The 21,599-nt window shown below is 47.0% G+C and overlaps 1 long non-coding RNA gene across 1 annotated transcript; it reads right to left on the bottom strand.

The window, feature by feature from the left end:
• Positions 1-5,134: 5,134 nt before the first annotated feature.
• On the bottom strand, positions 5,135-20,217 carry LOC144119177 (uncharacterized). The gene is made up of 4 exons (XR_013312283.1): positions 20,182-20,217; positions 14,661-14,729; positions 8,182-8,241; positions 5,135-5,270 (listed from the first exon to the last, which is right to left on the bottom strand). It is a non-coding gene; the product is annotated as an uncharacterized LOC144119177 (long non-coding RNA).
• Positions 20,218-21,599: the final 1,382 nt, after the last annotated feature.

The raw sequence follows: 21,599 nt of genomic DNA on the forward strand, positions 1-21,599 counted from the left end.
GCCGTGGCGGTGCTCCGAGGAGGCACATGAAGTCACAACGCGCGGAGCCGAACCGGGCTGGCGGCGGCTGGCGCACTCAACTCGAAATAGAGACGTGTTCCAAGCCTCCGCCACTGCGGTCAGAGTGCACCGAAACCGCAGAACGCGTCGGCGGTCAAGCGCAGTTGGACTATAAAGGGTCTCGCTTTGGCCGACGTGACGTCGCCATGCAGCGCGCGTTACGCCGGAGTATAAACACGCCTGCGCTTAACCGCTAACCAACATATTTGGTGGCGGCATCAATGGGATCCACTGAAACCTCCCGCACACTCACTGAATAATAAAAAAAAAACCTGTGGCGAGGCTCGGAATCGAACCAGGGCCTTTAGCGTTTCAGGCGGAGACGCTAATACTCCGCCACTATGGCTAATGTTTAAACATGAATAAAAGCGCGTCTAGTGAATGCATTCTTTCAATGCAGAAGTCTCCGCGCTTTCGCTATGGATATCCTGGCCTAACAGAGCTAGGCCATTGACAATTTTTTCTTAACTGCCTTGTATCTTGTCTCCCATCCCTAATAAACGATTTCCGTTCAGTAGTCCAAAGTTGACTGGCACAGCCGGGAACGTTTTGTCGGGCAAGCGTACGAAGACACAAGTGCTCTTTATGCTGTTAACTGCCTTGTACAATCACCGACTATCGTGCCATCATAGTTTTTCGACTGTGGCGATCATCTGACCAGCCTTAACTGGCTCCTTCAAAGGTTAACCAGCACTTGAAGTGGCACTTGGAGTTCCTCTGCTGTTCGGTGCTTGTAAATTGCGGTGCGTCAAAAACAAAACCACGGGGCACGCAAAGCTCTTAAGACGCAGAGCGCCATAACAAACCGAAACTCTCCTGGCTGCCTGTGGAGCCACCAAGCATCGGTTTTCTTTGCTCAAGCATCGGTTTTTCTTTCCTCATAGACTTGCGTGATTAAAGAGCGTAAATTTTATTTGTACTTGCTGTGTGCGATTCTCTTGTTTGTAACCTATAAAAATGAACTATTATGTTTTGTTTTGCAGCAACCCCGACCTATCGGGCTCGGCAGAAGAGTATTAATGCCACCGCAGCTGTCATAAAACATGATTAACAGGCGCAGCGAGAAGATTCAAGATTCAGTGAAGGTGCAAAGGGCAATAAACATTGACGCACTCAAAACTTATCTTCAGTGTTTTGAACTCCCGTGACGACCATGTACACTCGCTTACTCAAATGTATTTGAGCTAGCTAGAGTGCTTGGACGTCCCGACGTTCCCGTGGAGATGTCTGTGAATGGTCTGCATTAGGCCCCCGCCGCATCTGGGATTGCAACGGGTCCCAGATGCGTCTGGTATTGAAATGTGTTCCAGTTGCATCTGGGATTGCAACTGGTTCCAGATGCAACTGTAAATCTGTTCCTTAAACCAGATGGACTGGGACCAGTTGGAAACCAGTTAGAGATTTTCACCTGGGAGGCCTCAGAAGCATAGTACGTTCTGTGAGGCTGAGGTCGCTGAAAAGCACGCCGGAGTTTTTGCGACAACTTCGTCGTCGGGTTCGGGAACGTGTTCCATCGTAACGCTAGCAAGACGCCGGTGCAAACGTAAACGAAACGACGGAAGCGACCCCCGATAGATGCCTTCAAAGTACGGCGGTGGTAGCTTTCATTTCGGCTGCTGCTAAACCGCACCGCTAGCCGCCAGAAATCTGCCAGCAGCTGCCCGGCAGGCTGTCGAAGGCGTCGCGGAAATTTACCATAGTTTATTGCGAGATTATGCTGTTGACAGCAAAGCGGCCGGTATATGAGAGTACCTTTTAATGTAGCGCAGGCGACTTCTGAAGCGGCGTCCGCTGCGCCTTCGATGCGAAACGAACTATAGGCCTAGCGACGACCAGGGCAGCCAGGCAGCAGCGCGATTCGCCGGCCGGTGCGACCTCGGGCGGCGCCATTGCTGAAAGCTCGCTATTCGGGCAGGCATGCTGTGTCGCTGCTCGAGTGTGTGTCAAGCGGTCTTCCTGATAATATGGCTCAGGTCTTTTCGGGTGCGATCTTCAACACCAAGCCAAGAAGCGGTCGGTCACTGCTGTGCGGCGGCTAACCGTACGCTTTGAGCTTGGGCCAAGCGGCGCTTCGATGCTTGCCACTCCGAGTGTCCCTGCTTGCAGTGGGGCTGCTGTTCGCAAGGGGCGACCGGTGCAGTGCGCCGGCCAAGTTTTCGCACATGTGTTGCCCTCTTTACTCCCGTTGCGAGTGCCACACTTCAGATCTGCACTTCTGAAGGCAGCAAATATATCTGTTCTCGGAGGCGTCGTGGGTGTAGTCGTTAGTTCTCAGTCGGGAGGTGCCAAGTTCGAGTCCTCGTACTTTGAGCATTTTTTTGCTTTTTTTATATTTTAAGCCTTAAACTCTTCCTCGTTTACCTGCGACCGACTAGATTTATTTTTTGTGCCATGCCTTTCTGATCAGTGCATGCCGCTCCTACTGGGCGGCATTAATTCTAGGTTCACATTCATGATTGTCAAGAAGTTTCCTTATGCACGGGGATTTATTAAAAAGAGTTATGAGAAAAGAAGAGTGAGAAAGAGAAAGCGCCAATTCGGCGGGAGGTCTCGCACTGCGCCTCGCTAGTACGACATGGGAGTTGGCGGGCCATCGGCCGAGGGCCGTTTTGTGGGAGACCTGGCGCCGACTGTTTTAGCCTGTTTTAGCGAGCACAGTGTGACATTGAGCCAGACGTAACAACGATACAGTTTTGGCAGACCGAATCGGCCGACTGTTGGCCTAGTGTGACAGGCCCTCAAAACTACAACAGACGGCAAGCAAAGGAATCCGATGCGCACCGCAATCCAGGATGACGAGAGCATGGCCAGTCTCGAGGGGAGCGTGCGCGCCCCCCTCGGGACCGGTCGTGGGCGAGAGGGACCAGACCGACGCTGCTGCTGGAGTGCGACAACCGGCAGTCTCAAACCGAACTCCAGCTGATGACGTATTCATGGGCGGGGCCCAGTCCCAGAGCTGTTTTCTTAGTTTTTTTCTGGTGCCCCGCGTATACGAATTGAGGGGGTAGAGGAGGAGCGTAATTTTTAATCGTCTATATCTCTGTTGCTATTTACAATAATAATAATAATTTTTGGGGTGGAAAGTAAATGGCGCAGTATCTGTCTCATATATCGTTGGACACCGAAACCGCGCCGTAAGGGAACGGATAAAGGAGGGAGTGAAAGAAGAAAGCAAGATGATAACAATAATAATAATTGGTTTTTGGGGAAAGGAAATGGCGCAGTATGTCTCATATATCGTTGGACACCAGAACCGCGCCGTAGGAGAAGGAATAAAGGAGGGAGTGAAAGAAGAAAGGAATAAACGTGCCGATAATTTGGACCACCTGGGGATCTTTAACGTGCACTGAGAGCGCATAGCACACGGGCGCATTAGTGTTTTTCCTCCATAAAAACGCAGCTCCTGCGGTCGGGTTCGAACCCGAGAATTCCGGATCAGTAGCCGAGCGCCCTAACCGCTGAGCCAGCCCGGCGGGTCAATGCTATTAATGCTAGGTCAAAATTCCTTGCGCGGGGGCGACGGGTCGTGGAATGCCTCTCTGTCGTCTGATTTACGTAACCTCAATTTATTGCATCGTCCCTTTAATGCTTCGGAAGCAGACATAATCATGGGCCTCTTGCACCCTAGGCAGATGCTCTGACTATGCTAATTGGTCCACTTCTCGAGGTGGCATGAACACAGCCGTCATTTTCCGTGAGAAGTACCCGCCGCTGTGGCTCAGTGGTTACGGCGCTCGGCTACTAAAGGACAGTTTGCGGATTCGAACCCGGTCGCGTTTCGATGGAGGCAAAACGTAAAGGCGCTCGTGTGCGGTGTCAGTGCATGTTGACTCCCAGGTGGTTGAAATTATTCCGGAGCGCTCCACTACCTCCCCTTTCTCCTTTCACTCCCATCTTCCTCCATTCCCTTGCGGCGGGGTTCGGCTGTCCAATGAGATGTGAGACAATTACTGGGCCATTTATTTTCTTCAAAAACCAAATTTTTTTTTTCGAGGATGTTCACTGCCTCATCGAATACTGAATAACGCGATGCTAATGCATCTCGTCCAGCGCTTCGTCTCAAATATCCCGCCCTACAGCACACGCATGCTATCGGCGCAGGCACAGCTGCGAGTTACTCTTGTGTCGATCTTGCGGGCCTGAATTTTGAAGCGGTGGCTTCGCTACTAGAGGATTCGGGCTGAGACCGCCGTGCGTTGCTGATGACCTTCAAGGCTCAGCCAAGGGAAACCTTATGTTGATAAGCTTTGAGAACCAGTGTATGGCCAGTGGTCAGACCAATTGTCAAGCGATTCGACAGGTCAAGGTTATTTCAAGGTCAATCCGGGACGTCAAGGTTGCGACAAGATCAACCAAAACTATAGCAAGGGTGAAGGGCATTTCATGGTCAAGTCAAGGTCATCACGGTTGTCAAGGTCGCGCCAAAGGTCAAGTCAAGGTCAACCAAAATTATGTCACGTAATTGACTCTTGGCTCAGCGCGGAGCCGCAACGCGACGATTACGTGAATAAGCGTGACATCGCGCCCTCAACCGAGTACAAAACGGGAAGAGCGCTGGCGCGCCTGGGGACGAAGCCGACATGCGGTGTTCACGTGCTAGGCCGTGAAGTTTCCTAAACCGCGTACATAATGGAAGGAGCGCCAGCGCCCCTAAGCACGATGTCCACATGTGTTCAGGCTAAATCATCGTGAAGCTACGGCATCTGCCTCACTTTAACCAAACTAAACTACCGTAAATTTATTTTTTTAATTTTTATTCAGCATGCTTTTAACATAAAATAGTGGCGTCGTAACTGCTTCTCGCACGCAAATTTTGCAATGCAGTCATAACTATCCCCAGGTGGTCTAAATTATTCCGGAGCTCTCCACTATGGCCCCTCTTTCTTCCTTTCTTCTTTCACTCTCTCCTTTATCCCTTCCCTTACGGCGCGGCTCAGGTGTCCAACGATATGAGTCGAGTCAGATACTGCGCCAATTCCCTTCCCCAGAAACCAGTTATTATTATTAGTCATAACTATAAGAAGGAAAGGAAACTATTTGGGCTTCATTACAATCAGCACATGTGGCGTCATTGCGCGGCATTAAAATGCTCTATTTATTTTTATTTTTTCACCCATTCTAAAACCGTAAAAGATCAGTAAAAACTTCAAAGCAATCAGGCATTCTTCATGGCATATCCAGTTTTCGGTACATACAACTGCGCTGTGCTCCTGCAAAAAGAAAAGAAAAATATATCTGGTTAATGTACATTTAGAACAAGTCTTTAACCAGAAATAACGGCTAGAGAAAGCGCCCTTTAGATGTGACTTTCTGTGAGTGCTCAGCGACTGCTGTCTGCGATTCGTCATAATTTAGTGCACTTTGCTTAACAATTATTCAAAGAATATCGAAATGTCCCTCCCGAGAAACTGCTTGATCACAATAGTTTGTCCCGTTCCATAGGCGATGCACTGGTCGGAAGATATCAAGTGTGATAGGAGATATTTGAAAAATACGCGCAACAACCAGGTAGTAAAAGAGTGCAAACAATTATGTGATTAATTTAGATTTATTGCCAGAGAGAAGGCATTTTGATTAAGCGTGTAATCAATGAATCCTTAGTGACGTATCGGAAGCCTGAACATACTAATAAGGGCAGAGCAGCCTTTGATCTCTGTACCTGCAGCAGGCGCTCTGTTTATTCTGCTCAGTCAGATCCTACAACACCGTAATTTAGAGTGGGAAAATGTGTTGTTAGTGACTAGCCTTTGTAAATATAGCTGGAACGAAGGCAAAGTTCAGGGAGAGAAGGGCTAAGGACAATGAGCTTAAATGTGAGGGTTAGTGCCCGCTCGTCGTGCAAATTCACAGAGGGACAGTAGCCTAGTTGAATACATAATAATAATAATATTTGGTTTTTTGGGAAAGGAAATGGCACAGTATCTGTCTCGTATATCGTTGAACACCTGAACCGCGCTGTAAGGGAAGGGACAAAGGAGGGAGTGAAAGAAGAAAGGAAGAAAGAGGTGCCCTAGTGGAGGGCTCCGGATTAATTTCGACCACTCGAAATAATTTCGACCATCATCATCAGCCTGACTACGCCCTCTGCATAGTAAAGGTCTCTCCCATGTCGGTCCAATTAACCCTTCCCTTTGTCAGCTGCACCCACTGTATACCCACACTGCCTAACTTCTGCCACATGAATTGGGCTGTATAGTGGTAAAGAAGATTCTAGCAAAAAAAAAAACTTTTCTGTAGGCCTTCATGATGGTTAAACTATGCAGAAACAGTGGATCGCAACTGGCTTGCGTAATTCGTCACTTGCAATAATAATAATAATTGGGCTACTGCTCCGGCGAGCTCGCTTTCTACGGCTTCCAAGCCGTTCCTGAGCTCGTCGCGGGTAGTTATCTGAGGACGCTACCACCTGCTACTGCCAGGGGTGTCTCCAGCGCTGTTACCACCCATCCGGGTGGTGCCCCGAACGCCAATAACACGGGCGTAAACTCCACGGACGCTTGGACCGGGAGCTTGTACGACGCCGCAAGCGACGCCAGCTCAAGCACGTCGAACGCCACCTCGACGCCGGCTACTGGACACATACAACGCCGCAACCGCACCGAACCAACCGTGAGCACGAACGCCGACAGCTAACAGTAGAACGCCAGTAGTAGACGCTGGTAGTAGTGTTCCCGGGTCGTGTGTATTTATAGTATTTTTGTGTTAGTTTGTAAGTTTTCTTGGCTAGTGTTTGGTTTGGTTTATGGGGGTTTAACGTCCCAAAGCGACTCAGGCTATGAGAGACGCCGTAGTGAAGGGCTCCGGCAATTTCGACCACCTGGGGTTCCATAACGTGCACTGACATCGCACAGTACACGGGCCTTTAGAATTTCGCCTCCATCGAAATTCGACCGCCGCGGCTGGGATCGAACCCACGTCTTTCGGGCCAGCAGCCGAGCACCATAACCACTTAGCCACTGCGGCGGCTGTGGGCTAGGGTGTATTAAATGTGCGTCGGTGTGTGTACACCTGTGGCCTAGTCCATTCTTTCGGTCCGAGTGTTTTCCGGGGAGGCCCGTTACACCCAGGGAGTCAGTTTTGCATCTTTCCTTTTGAAGCTGAAATTGGTTGAAATTGGTCAGAAAATGTTTTGTGTCAAATTTTTGTTTCGTCAGGTGCAGACGGTTTGCACGGGTCGCTTTTGTTTTGGTTTTTTTTATTCCTCTAAATATTAATCTGTGCAGCTTATACCTTTTTGTATATTTCATGATTTTATTAAATCTTTTTATTTGAAACTGACTGCTTCGTCCTGCCGTTCCTTTTCGGTTCATGTCGTGTATGCAATACCCCAACAATATTGCCGCGAATCTTTGCACTGTTTTTTTTCCTTTTTCAAATCTGCCGCCAAGCCACTTTACCGCATCGTTTGTGACGCAACACGCGACCAGATTTATCTCGATTGATCGCATCGAGGCAGAGCTGATTCTACGTTGTTCCGGAATGTTCTAGTAACTTTGCATGCTGTATCTCGAAAGTTCGGTATCAGCTTTAAAAGGAGCACTGCCGACAGCGGCGGGCATTCTGTTCGACGACCGCAGAGCACGCTTGTCGCTTCGCCGCCGCCGAGTGATTCAGTTAATTGTGGGCGCAAGTGAGCCCCAATAAATGTTTTCTTTTAGAAGAGCTTTCGTCTGCCTTCATTGCTCCTTCGACTGCCGTCACAACTACGTGACAATATGTCACCCAACTTGCCTACCTTTTCACCCTTCTGTGAGTTACCGCAAACAGATCTTCAAAGCGACACATTATTCTTCGTCTTCTGTCCTCGCTTTGTTAAGTAAAACACACCGTCTAAAAATATTGCGAACAAAGATAACTAGTTCGTACTGAGGACGACATACCTGCCTGCTCACGGTTAGACTGCACAGGAAATATTGTCAGCTTGAATTTTTTTTCTCAAACCATTATGAAGTTGCTAAATAACCAAAGATATCAGGGCCTTCCCTGTGAAACTCAGCTTAATTCGCGTCAAATTCAAAACACTTTCACATATACCATTTCCTTGCAATTCATTTTTCTAAGTTCACCCAAGTTATAATTTTGATCACAAACCTTCTTATACCGTTTGTTAACGAAACATACCTTGCCGTCGACCCGATCAGCGCAAGGCCAAGTCTCTGCCGGATATCCCACTGGTCCCTCCTGCATCAGACATTGCGCATTTTAATAAGGCAGTGAATTTATTTCCACATGTACCCTAGAACTGAGTGTAATACACAACCTCCTAACTCACAGAAAATGCGCCGAGCTGTGTCATTTGACAGTCTTAAGGGCTGCAATGTCTTTACGCTGCTTACAGCAATCTTACAAAGAGACCATTATTTCCACGCACTGCGAAAATTTGTTCGGTTAGGCATTCGAGCTGCAGCAAGCATTGAGTTATAAGCGTGGCCATAAGGGGGGCATGCTTCTGAAGGGAATGAAAATGCACAGTGAAGCATTTGTTAGCACGCTGACACATATCTTATTTCTCACTATGGGCACGGAACACATCGTTGGTTTTGCCGAATAGTCAAATCAGTCCTACTACTGCACTGATATACCAGATGATTTTTTTAATTGTTTGCCGATCGTTATTTTAAACTTTGCGAGAGATACGCCGGTGCGGTCTGTGCAGATGGATTGTACAGCAAGGAGGACATTATGTACGTTATAGAGCTGTCATTAAATGATTAACTAATATTACCTATCCACTTTTTACCAATCATTTTAGGGGCAGACAGTATGTTCAGAAATTGAAGTCCATCAACATTAAAGCTGAGTCCAGTGCTTTAATCTTGTTTATCGGCAATGCAGTTCGAAATATTTAAAGTAAAAAATTCGCATTTTTTAGGTCGGCGAGGTGGCTTCGCGCAATGTATATTTGTAAAATGGCGTCCATCACATTTCTAATACAGCAAATACAGAACCCGCTTGTCTATTTTATCACGTCCAAGCAGTTAGCTGTATTTCCGCGGCAGTACTACGCTTAACGACGCATTTCAGGAAGCGCATTGCTCGAAGTCAACTTCACGAGCTAGAAATTAGTATTTTTGACGGCAAACATTTAGAAATACATTGCTGATAAAGAAGCATTTAAAAACACGGACTCAGATTTCATGTTCACAACCTCCAAACTCTTAATTTAATGTTGCCTCTAAAAGACGGTTAGTTGCATTAGTTAAATGGTTGTATAATCACTCAGCTCTATTACAGTACATATGTCAACCTTGCTCTACAATCAACCTGCAGAGACCGTGCCAATATATCTCTCTCACGGTTTATAAAAAGGCAGCCACCGTCCGGAAGACGTTGAAGACGTTTGTTTCCACCAATATAGGAGGCTCCCCTACTCCCCTACTCATGTACGCGGGCCCCAGCAGGGGGCCGGGACTCCGCAACTAAAAGCGCGCGAGAATACATTGATTCTTCGCGGCCTCAGCCGCCAGGCGGATGGCTTCTTTTTGGTCTGCAGGGTTTGCGCTTTGAAGGAGGGACTCCCAAGCTTCTACGTCTGGGATGCCGGCCATAGCCCCAGGTGAAAAGGGGCATTCCCATATGATGTGGTCTAATGACGCTGCGTCTCTGTCCGCAATGTTTACATTTATCGTGGTCTCTGTCACCGATCTTGAGGTGGTGAAGCCATACGGGGTAGGGTAGTTTCCAGCCTGCAGCCTTCGAAGGCTTTCGGCCTCTCTGTTGTTTAGTTGTTTGTGTGGTGTTGGGAATATTTTCCTGCTGAGCTTGTAACATTCGCACGTGTCGTTGTATGTGTTTAGCGTCTCCTCGTGTTCTGGGTTGTCGAGCCTTTCTGCGCTCGTCCGGTAGTAGATGTCTCGGGCGAGCGCGTGAGCGGCTTCGTTTCGAGACACCGATTCGTTGCCTGGGGTCCATTTGATTGTGATCTTACGTGTGATCTCTCTTGATTCGAGGATTTTCTTCGCCTCGACAGAGACTCTTCCTTTCGCTAGGTTCCATATAGTCGTTTTGCTGTCACTAATTATTATATTTGCCTTCGTGCCGATGCAGGCTTGTGCGATCGCCACTTTCTCAGCGACGTCTGCATCTCTTGTCTTTACCGATGCCGTCATCAAGGGGGTGCCACTGCCGTTTACCACTGCCGCGACTGCAGGTCCTGACTTGCCAGTGGCTGCGTCTGTGAATGCTATAGTGTTTGGATCTAGTCCATTCATTTCTTTTTCGACGGCCTTGGCCCTGTCTTTTCTTCTTTCTTCGTTGTGGGTGGGACTCATATTTCTTGGCATCGTGAGATGCGCAAGTTGGCTCTGCAACCTTAGCTTAGGCTGGTTTTGGGATTTGGCCCTCTGTCGTGCTGGAGCCCGACCCGTTCTAGGATTTGTTGCCCTCTTCTTCTAATTGTCGCCTTGTTTGTCGCCATGTTCTTCGCCCTGTTCGCCGATTCTTCTAATTTCCTTGATTTGTTGGATTATTTTCTGTTAGACTGTTATCCTTGTTTTCTTGTTGGTTATTTTAACTGCGTTTTGGATCCCGCACGAGATGTTCGCGGTCCAGGCCAGGGGTGACCCTACGCCGGGGCCCGGTCTATACGGGATATTTGTATTCAGTTCTGACAGACGCGTGAGTTAAGCTACACGGTGATAGTTTTGGTGGCACCTGGGAGCGGGGCAGGTCAGCTAGCCGTCTTGATAAGTTTCTTTTCCCGCGCGAACTGGGGTGCTGTGTGGTTTCTTGTGATGTGCTCGCGTTTTCCCAGGACACCCCACGCATTAGCGATCTTCGAGCTCTGTCAGCAGTACTGGACATGCATGGGGGCGCCTCACGTTTAGACGCGTGGCGTATGGATTCATGCCTGCTGAGAGATTGGTCGAGCGTGATACGCTTGAACCAGCACAGAAAGCACATCACGAGCGAGATAAACAACACCCTCGCCCGTATACGTGCCGTGCAGCGATGCGCGCCGCTCACCTTCGCGATGCGTGATTATCTTACTTTACTGAAAGCGCGCTACCACACGCTATTCCGCCAGTCCTCGCGTGCAGCAAGCCAGGCGCTCGTACAGGGCAGGCCAGTTTCGAATTCATCCGTGCTACGACAGGTGCGAGCAGATAGACCGGAAGAGGCACGACAGGTTCGCGTGGAAGAGGCGCATCTCCCTGACGATTCCAGGAGCAGCAGTGTGGCTGTCATCTCTGACACTTTTACGCGTCGCTTTTCGCAGCTGTTTGTTTCTGGCGCCGGACGGTGGGGCTCAGTCTCTTTCACTGACGCAGTTCGTTGTTTTTGCGGCTAGTTGCATCAGGTGCCGAGTGATCTAGGCACACAGCTTAGCGCCCCAGTTAGCCCCGAGGAGCTCTTCGCTGCAGTTAGTCATGAACACCGCCTCAGCTCCAGGTCCTGACGGCATTCCTACCAGCTTCTATGCCAGGTTCTACACCGTCCTGGAGGAACACCTCCGGATGGTGAACGCCTTTTCTAGGGATGGTGAGAGGCCGGAATCTTTTAGAAAGAGCTGTGGAGTGCTCATCCTGAAGTCTGGCGGGTATCCATCTCACCCGCAGGCGTGGCGCCCGATCACTTTGCTTAACGCAGATTGCGAGATCGTGGAGTCACTGCTGGCTAAAAGGTTGAGCAAGGTTCTTGCGGTGCTCGTAAGCCCTGCGCAGGCCTGCAGCGTGCCCGGACGCTCGGTGTTTTCGTCTATCGCACTAACGCGTGACTTGTTCACGTTCACTTCGAGAACGGGAATACCAGGTTGTTTCGTGTCATTCAATCAGGCGAAAGCCTTCCATGAAGTTGAGCACCGCTACCTTTTTGGCGTTCTCGGTGCTTTAGCCTTTGCGCCGGGATTCGTGGAGTTTTTAGAACGGCTATATTCCGAGCTTACAGCTCGTTTACGTTTTAACGGAGTGTTAACCCCTTTAGTATAAAGCGTGGTATTAGACAGGGTTGTCCCCTATCGCCAATGTTATTTGTATTACGCTTAGACCCGCTCCTTCGCCGCATAGCAGAGTGTCCATCGGTGCACGGATTCCCTTTGCCGTGTCAAGGCCAGGTGAAGGTGTCCGCATACGCTGTAGACGTGTCCCTGTTCTTGCGGGACGAGGAGAACTACGTAGCGTTTTTACGGCTTTGTGAGTTACAGCGAGTTGTCCGGCGCCCTGCTTAACAGGGGCAAGAGCTAAGCTCTGCGCTTCGGCGCTTTTGCGTCAGACCTGCTAGGCGATGTGGAGTGGGTCTCGGCAGTCAGAGTGCTATGCGTAGTGTACCTTTCCTCAGGGGAGGTAACCCCCGAGTCGTGGACGCAGTTGAGAGCAACCGCTGAGCAACGCCTGGCAGTGGCAGCGCGCTTTCGCCCGTCGCTGTCGGAGCGCGCATTTACTATCAGATCTTCAGTGTGCGCGTCCCTCTTTTAGATCGCCCGCGTTGCTTGTCCGCCGCGCACTTTCACGCGTCGCTTGGCCACAATGTGCGGCGCATTTTTTTTGGGCGGGAAAGACGGAGACCGTCGCACGCGCTCTCCTACGCCTTCTCACGCGCATGGGCGGGTTCAGCCTGCCGAACCTGCGCACAATGTGCAGAATCCTCGCTGTCCGAGTCGTCCGCGACCTGGTCAATGCCACCGACTAACCGGGCAGAGGGTTTCTCGCCTATATTCTCGGGACGTCGCGGCGCCTCTTTTTTGGTCGCATAGTTGATCCTACAGCCGAACAGCAGCCGATGTCCTTTCGGTATGTTTGTCGGACGACCGAGACTCCCACCGCTACCCTGCCCAAGGCAGCCAGACGCAGGCCTCCCGCGTTTGCGAGCTCCTTGCAATACACGAGGCTCCCCTAGAGCAGCTAGAGCGGAGCAGGCTGGTGCAGTAGCGAGACTTGACGTCTCTCTCTCTTCCATCAGACGTCCGTGACTTCGGCTGGCTGCGAGGCTGGAGGGTCTTGCCCTCGAGAGTCCGCATCGCAGCGTGGGGCATCGCTCCTTCTTCGCGGTGTCCGCAGTGCGGCGGAACAGAAAAATTTGTGCACGCGCTGTTTGAGTGCATTGTGACGCGCACTTTTTGACGACTGATGTCGCATATGTTCTGTCTGTCGCTTGACAAGCGCACCATAGCGCGTGACACATTTGTGCGGCGGTTGTAATGTGTTGGTGCTTTTGTTTTGTCGCCAGAGAGGCGTCGCTTCCTTACAGGGCCTACCCCAAAGGGCCATGTTTCCGATGCTGCAGCGTGTCCGAGCGCGCCTCTTTGAGCAGGCGTGCTTAGACAGGGTGACGCTGCAGGAAGAAGAGTTCCTCCGACGGTGGAGCACTCGCTTCATCGTCGCAAGCGGGAGCCGTGTGACGGTGCCGCTCCTGCCGTATTGAGTGGTGCGCGCAAGTGATGTGCGCGATGTTTGTGTGCGGTTCCCTCCCGCGTGCTTCTTTCGCGCTTATGGACCTCCTTGAACGCTGTTTTTGGAGACTTTTTCTCCCTGTGTGCGTGTGTCGCACGACATCAGTCGCCGCACTGTATCTTTTGTACGATATCAGATCCTGTCCTGTCCCTTATCAGATCTGAGCCCAATACACTTTTCTTAAAACACGTTATAGGATATATCTTGGGGAGGGGGGGAGAAAAAGGATGGGAGGGCACAACCAACTTTTATGGCTGCCATCGTGGATTCAAGAAACCGAAAATATGCCGCCATTTCATCCCCTGACGTCGTACTTACATATTTCCACCCCTATCCGCCATATTGGACCGTGAAGTCATCATTGGCACGCGGCATGTGGTTGTTTCTACAATGATGTTGTAGATGGCGCTACAAGTCTCAATGCAAGGTGTGCTGTTTTCTATATATAGTTGCTGCCACTGATGACGCTGTGATCTCAGGGTGGCAGCAGACCACACGAAATCTCGAAAGGTGATGAGTAAGAGCTTACGCTCTTAAGACAGAAAAGACAACCCCCGGCATAGTTCCGTTATCATGTCGCTTTTCGCTTTCATACAATGCACCCAAAAGATTTCATAATGGAGAATAGGGAAACGGAACCTATGTTATGGAGAGAAATTAATTAACGATAATGTCGCTGTCTTTCTTCATGTATGAAAGGGGATACCAAAATTACTTTACCACCAAAGCTGAGCCCTAATATTCACATCATTGCAACCATTTCTATGACAGCCTATAAGAGAGCTTCTAGTAGCGAACGTGGAACAGTCGCGCACTGACTGCTCCACCAAGAGATCGCTCTCTCATTTCCCTACTCGGAACGCCAGATATCGCTTTGATCGCTCCTGCAATGAATTATTGTAAATTTTATCAACCGAAATTTACTAGGTGACACCTGTTAAATCTGGCATATATTTAGGCTGCTATGTTTCCATGGTGATAGAGTACACGGCGGAAATTTTGTTCTAGCGCACAAATAAACGCAACTTCTGTTCTGGAAAGCTTTGAATTGCCAGAATAATTTTTGTAATCTCCCTGACGTTAACTCACAGAGGAATTGAAAACTATTTATCATCAAGTGGGACCAGTTGTAGTGCTTAGATTATTGTTAATCGTAATTCATTTAAATCGATAATGGAATTAAGTTCGCAGCGACGTCCAAGGGTAACATACCAACGGCTCCACCAAGAGATCGCTCCGTCATCTCTCTACCAGGAAGGCCAGAAATTCCTTTGACTCCTCCTGCGATGAACAGTTTTAAATGTCATGAATAGATGCTCAGTATGGCGAGAATCTTTAAGATTGGAATGGAGTTCGCTTGTACAGCTTTTATATTATGTAGAGTGCATGCCGGAAATTTTGCTGAAGTTTACTCAAACACAAGTTCTGTTCTGAAAATCTTGGAAATGGCAGAATCATTTCAGTATACTCCGTTACGTAAACTGGCAGGGGTATTCGAAATTATTTAGCATCAGATGTGACCACTTCTAGTGTTTAGATTATTGCTAATCATAATTCATTGAAATTCCTTCTGGAAGCCTCGGCGACATGGAAGGGTAACATACCAATGGCTCCACCAAGAGATCGGTCCGTCATCTCCCTGCCCGGAAGGCCAGAAATTCCTTTGATTCCTCCTGCAATGAACAATTGTAAATGTCATCAACGGATACTCATTCTGGCGATAATCGATATGTCTGGAATGGAGTTCGCTTGTAGTGCTTTTATGTTATATAGAGTGCACCGCGGAAATTTTGTTGAAGTGTACGGTCAAACGCAACTTTTATTCTGCAAAGCGAGGAAATGGCAGAATCATTTCAGTAACCTCCGTGACGTAAACTGGCAGGCGTATTCAAAATTATTTAGCATCAGGTGTGACCACTTCTAGTGTTTAGATTATTGCTAATAGTAATTCATTCAAATTCTTTCTCTAAGTCTTCGGCGACGTGGAAGGGTAACATACCAATAGCTCCACCAAGAGATCGCTCCGTCATCTCCCTGCCCGGAAGGCCAGAAATTCCTTTGATTCCTCCTGCAATGAGCAATTGTAAATGTCGTCAACGGATACTCAGTATGGCGACAATCGTTATGTCTGGAATGGAGTTCGCTTGTAGTGCTTTTATGTTATGTAGAGGGCACGGCGGAAATTTTGTTGAAGTGTACGGTCAAACGCAACTTTTATTCTGCAAAGCGTGGAAATGGCAGAATCATATCAGTAACCTCTGTGACGTAAACTGGCAGGGATATTCAAAATTATTTAGTATCAGGTGTGACCACTTCTAGCTTTTAGATTATTGCTAATAGTAATTCATTCAAATTCTTTCTCTAAGTCTTCGGCGACGTGGAAGGGTAACATACCAATAGCTCCACCAAGAGATCGCTCCGTCATCTCTCTGCCCGGAAGGCCAGAAATTCCTTTGATTCCTCCTGCAATGAGCAATTGTAAATGTCGTCAACGGATACTCAGTATGGCGACAATCGTTACGTCTGGAATGGTGTTCGCTTGTAGAGCTTTTATATTATGTAGAGTGCAGGCCGGAAATTTTGCTGAAGTGTACAGTCAAACGCAAGTTGTGATCTGAATACCTTGTAAATGGCAGATCATTTGAGTAACCTCTGTTACGTAAACTGGCAGGGATATTTGAAATTATTTAGCATCAGGTGTGACCAATTCTAGTGTTTAGATTATTGCGAATCGTAATTCATTGAAATTCCTTCTGGAAGCTTTCGGCGACATGGAAGGGTAACATACCAATGGCTCCACCAAGAGATCGCTCTGTCATCTCCCTGCCCGGAAGGCCAGAAATTCCTTTGATTCCTCCTGCAATGAAGAATTGTGAATGTCATGAATGAGTACTCGGTATGGCGACAATCGTTAAGTCTGGAATGGAGTTCGCTTGTAGATGTTTTATATTATGTAGAGTGCAGGCCGGAAATTTTGCTGAAGTGTACAGTCAAACGCAAGTTGTGATCTGAATACCTTGGAAATAGCAGAATCGTTTGAGTAACCTCCGTTACGTAAACTGGCAGGGGTATTTGAAATTATTTATCATCAGGTGTGACCACTTCTAGTGTTTAGATTATAGCTAATCGTAATTCATTCAAATCCCTTGTGGAAGTCTTTAACGACATGGAATGGTAACATACCAATGGCTCCACCAAGAGATCGCTCTGTCATCTCCCTGCCCGGAAGGCCAGATATTCCTTTGATTCCTCCTGCAATGAACAGTTGTAAATGTCATCAACGGATACTCATTGTGGCGATAATCGTTATGTCTGGAATGGAGTTCGCTTGTAGTGCTTTTATGTTATATAGAGTGCACCGCGGAAATTTTGTTGAAGTGTACAGTCAAACGCAACTTTTATTCTGCAAAGCGTGGAAATGACAGAATCATTTCAGTAACCTCTGTGACGTAAATGGCAGGGGTATTCAAAATTATTTAGTATCAGGTGTGACTACGTCTAGAGTTTAGATTATTGCTAATATAATTCCTTCAAATTATTTCTGGAAGTCTTCGGCGACGTGAAAGGGTAACATACCAATGGCTCCACCAAGAGATCGCTCCGTCATCTCCCTGCCCGGAAGGCCAGAAATTCCTTTGATTCCTCCTGCAATGAACAATTGTAAATGTCATGAACGGATACTTATTATGGCGACAATCGTTAAGTTTGGAATGGATTTCGAATGTAGTGCTTTTATGTTATATAGAGTGCACGGCGGAAATTTTGTTGAAGTGTACGGTCAAACGCAACTTTTATTCTGCAAAGCTTGGAAATGGCAGAATCATTTCAGTAACCTCCGTGACGTAAACTGGCAGGGGTATTTGAAATTATTTAGCATGAGGTGTGACCACTTCTAGTGTTTAGATTATTGCTAATCATAATTCATTGGAATTCCTTCTGGAAGCCTTTGGCGACATGGAAGGGTAACTTACCAATGGCTCCACCAAGAGATCGCTCCGTCATCTCCCTGCCCGGAAGGCCAGATATTCCTTTGATTCCTCCTGCAATGAACAATTGTAAATGTCATCAACGGATACTCATTGTGGCGATAATCGATATGTCTGGAATGGAGTTCGCTTGTAGAGCTTTTATGTTATATAGAGAGCACCGCGGAAATTTTGTTGCAGTGTACGGTCAAACGCAACTTTTATTCTGCAAAGCGAGGAAATGGCAGAATCATTTCAGTAACCTCCGTGACGTAAACTGGCAGGCGTATTCAAAATTATTTAGCATCAGGTGTGACCACTTCTAGTGTTTAGATTATTGCTAATATAATTCCTTCAAATTATTTCTGGAAGTCTTCGGCGACGTGAAAGGGTAACATACCAATGGCTCCACCAAGAGATCGCTCCGTCATCTCCCTGCCCGGAAGGCCAGAAATTCCTTTGATTCCTCCTGCAATGAACAATTGTAAATGTCATCAACGGATACTTATTATGGCGACAATCGTTATGTTTGGAATGGATTTCGCATGTAGTGCTTTTATGTTATATATAGTGCACGGCGGAAATTTTGTTGAAGTTTACAGTCAAACGCAACTTTTATTATGCCAAGCTTGGAAATGGCAGAATCATTTCAGTAACCTCCGTGACGTAAACTGGCAGGCGTATTCAAAATTATTTAGCATCAGGTGTGACCACTTCTAGTGTTTAGATTATAGGTAATCGTAATTCATTGAAATCCCTTCTGGAAGTCTTTGGCGACGTGGAAAGGTAACATACCAATGGCTCCACCAAGAGATCGCTCCGTCATCTCCCTGCCCGGAAGGCCAGAAATTTTTTTGATTCCTCCTGCAATGAACAATTGTAACTGTCATAAACGGATACTTATTATGGCGACAATCGTTAAGTTTGGAATGGATTTCGCATGTAGTGCTTTTATGTTATATAGAGTGCACGGCGGAAATTTTGTTGAAGTGTATGGTAAAACGCAGCTTTTATTCTGCAAAGCGTGGAAATGGCAGAATCATTTCAGTAACCTCTGTGACGTAAACTGGCAGGGGTATTTAAAATTATATAGTATCAGATGTGACCACTTCTAGTGTTTAGATTATTTCTAATAGTAATTCATTGAAATTCTTTCTGGAAGTCTTCGGCGACGTGGAAGGGTAACATACCAATGGCTCCACCAAGAGATCGCTCCGTCATCTCTCTGCCCGGAAGGCCAGAAATGCCTTTGATTCCTCCTGCAATGAGCAATTGTAAAGGTCGTCAACGGATACTCAGTATGGCGACAATCGTTATGTCTGGAATGGAGTTCGCTTGTAGTGCATTTATGTTATATAGAGTGCACGGCGGAAATTTTTTGAAGTGTACAGTCAAGCCCAACTTTTATTCTGATAGCGTCGAAATGGCAGAATCATTTCAGTAACCTCTGTGACGTAAACTGGCATGGGTATTCAAAATTATTTAGTATCAGGTGTGACCACTTCTAGATTTTAGATTATTGCTAATAGTAATTCATTCAAATTCTTTCTGGAAGTCTTCGGCGACGTGGAAGGGTAACATACCAATAGCTCCACCAAGAGATCGCTCCGTCATCTCTCTGCCCGGAAGGCCAGAAATTCCTTTGATTCCTCCTGCAATGAGCAATTGTAAATGTCGTCAACGGATACTCAGTATGGCGACAATTGTTATGTCTGGAATGGAGTTCGCTTGTAGTGCTTTTATGTTATATAGAGGGCACGGCGGAAATTTTGTTGAAGTGTACGGTCAAACGCAACTTTTATTCTGCAAAGCGTGGAAATGGCAGAATCATATCAGTAACCTCTGTGACGTAAACTGGCAGGGGTATTCAAAATTATTTAGTATCAGGTGTGACCACTTCTAGCTTTTAGATTATTGCTAATAGTAATTCATTCAAATTCTTTCTCTAAGTCTTCGGCGACGTGGAAGGGTAACATACCAATGGCTCCACCAAGAGATCGCTCCGTCATCTCTCTGCCCGGAAGGCCAGAAATTCCTTTGATTCCTCCTGCAATGAGCAATTGTAAATGTCGTCAACGGATACTCAGTATGGCGACAATCGTTATGTCTGGAATGGTGTTCGCTTGTAGAGCTTTTATATTATGTAGAGTGCAGGCCGGAAATTTTGCTGAAGTGTACAGTCAGACGCAAGTTGTGATCTGAATACCTTGGAAATGGCAGAATCATTTGAGTAACCTCTGTTACGTAAACTGGCAGGGATATTTGAAATTATTTAGCATCAGGTGTGACCACTTCTAGTGTTTAGATTATTGCTAATCGTAATTCATTGAAATTCCTTCTGGAAGCTTTCGGCGACATGGAAGGGTAACATACCAATGGCTCCACCAAGAGATCGCTCTGTCATCTCCCTGCCAGGAAGGCCAGAAATTCCTTTGATTCCTCCTGCAATGAAGAATTGTGAATGTCATGAACGAATACTCAGTATGGCGACAATCGTTAAGTCTGGAATGGAGTTCGCTTGTAGATGTTTTATATTATGTAGAGTGCAGACCGGGAATTTTGCTGAAGTGTACAGTCAAGCTCAAGTTGTGATCTGAATACCTTGGAAATGGCAGAATCATTTGAGTAACCTCCGTTACGTAAACTGGCAGGGGTATTTGAAATTATTTAGCATCAGGTGTGACCACTTCTAGTGTTTAGATTATCTCTAATCGTAATTCATTGAAATTCCTTCTGGAAACCTTCAGCGACATGGAAGGGTAACATACCAATGGCTCCACCAAGAGATCGGTCTGTCATCTCCCTGCCCGGAAGGCCAGAAATTTCTTTGATTCCTCCTGCAATGAACAATTGTAGATGTCATCAAAGGATACTCAGTATGGCGACAATCGTTATGTCTGGAATGGAGTTCGCTTGTAGTGCTTTTATGTTATATAGAGTGCACGGCGGAAATTTTGTTGAAGTGTATGGTCGAACGCAACTTTTATTCTGCAAAGCGTCGAAATGGCAGCATCATTTCAGTAACCTTTGTGACGTAAACTGGCAGGGGTATTCAATATTATTTAGCATCAGGTGTGACCACTTCTAGTGTTTAGATTATTGCTAATCGTAATTCATTGAAATTCCTTCTGGAAGCCTTCGGCGACATGGAAGGGTAACATACCAATGGCTCCACCAAGAGATCGCTCCGTCATCTCCCTGCCCGGAAGGCCAGAAATTCCTTTGATTCCTCCTGCAATGAACAATTGTAAATGTCATCAACGGATACTGAGTATGGCGCAATCGTTAAGTCTGAAATGGAGTTCGCTTGTAGAGCTTTTATATTATGTAGAGTGCACGCCGGAAATTTTGCTGAAGTGTAGTCAAACGCAAGTTCTGTTCTGAGAAGCTTGGAAATGGCGGAATTCGTTCAGTTACCTCCATGACGTTAACTGGCAGGGGTATTTGAAATTATTTATCATCAGGTGTGACCACTTCTAGTGTTTAGATTATTGCTAATCTTAGTTCATTGAAATTCCTTCTGGAAGCCTTCAGCGACATGGAAGGGTAACATACCAATGGCTCCACCAAGAGATCGGTCTGTCATCTCCCTGCCCGGAAGGCCAGAAATTCCTTTGATTCCTCCTGCAATGAACAATTGTAAATTTCATCAAAGGATACTCAGTATGGCGACAATCGTTATGTTTGGAATGCAGTTCGCTTGTAGAGTTTTTATATTATGTAGAGTGCAAGCCAAACATTTTGCTGAAGTGTACAGTCAAACGCAAGTTGTGATCTGAATGCCTTGTAAATGGCAGAATCATTTGAGTAACCTCCGTTACGTAAACTGGCAAGGGTATTTGAAATTATTTAGCACCAGGTGTGACCACTTCTAGTGTTTAGATTATCGCTAATCATAATTCATTGATATTCCTTCTAGAAGCCTTCAGCGACATGGAAGGGTAACATACCAATGGCTCCAGCAAGAGATCGTTCTGTCATCTCCCTGCCCGGAAGGCCAGAAATTCCTTTGATTCCTCCTGCAATGAACAGTATTAAATGTCATCAATGGATACTCAGTATGGCGACAATCCTTATGTCTGGAATGGAGTTCGCTTGTAGAGTTTTTATATTATGTAGAGTGCAGGCCGGGAATTTTGCTGAAGTGTACAGTCAAACGCAAGTTGTGATCTGAATACCTTGTAAA

Source organism: Amblyomma americanum, chromosome 2 (genome assembly GCF_052857255.1).
Source record: "Amblyomma americanum isolate KBUSLIRL-KWMA chromosome 2, ASM5285725v1, whole genome shotgun sequence".
NCBI classification, from domain to species: domain Eukaryota; kingdom Metazoa; phylum Arthropoda; class Arachnida; order Ixodida; family Ixodidae; genus Amblyomma; species Amblyomma americanum.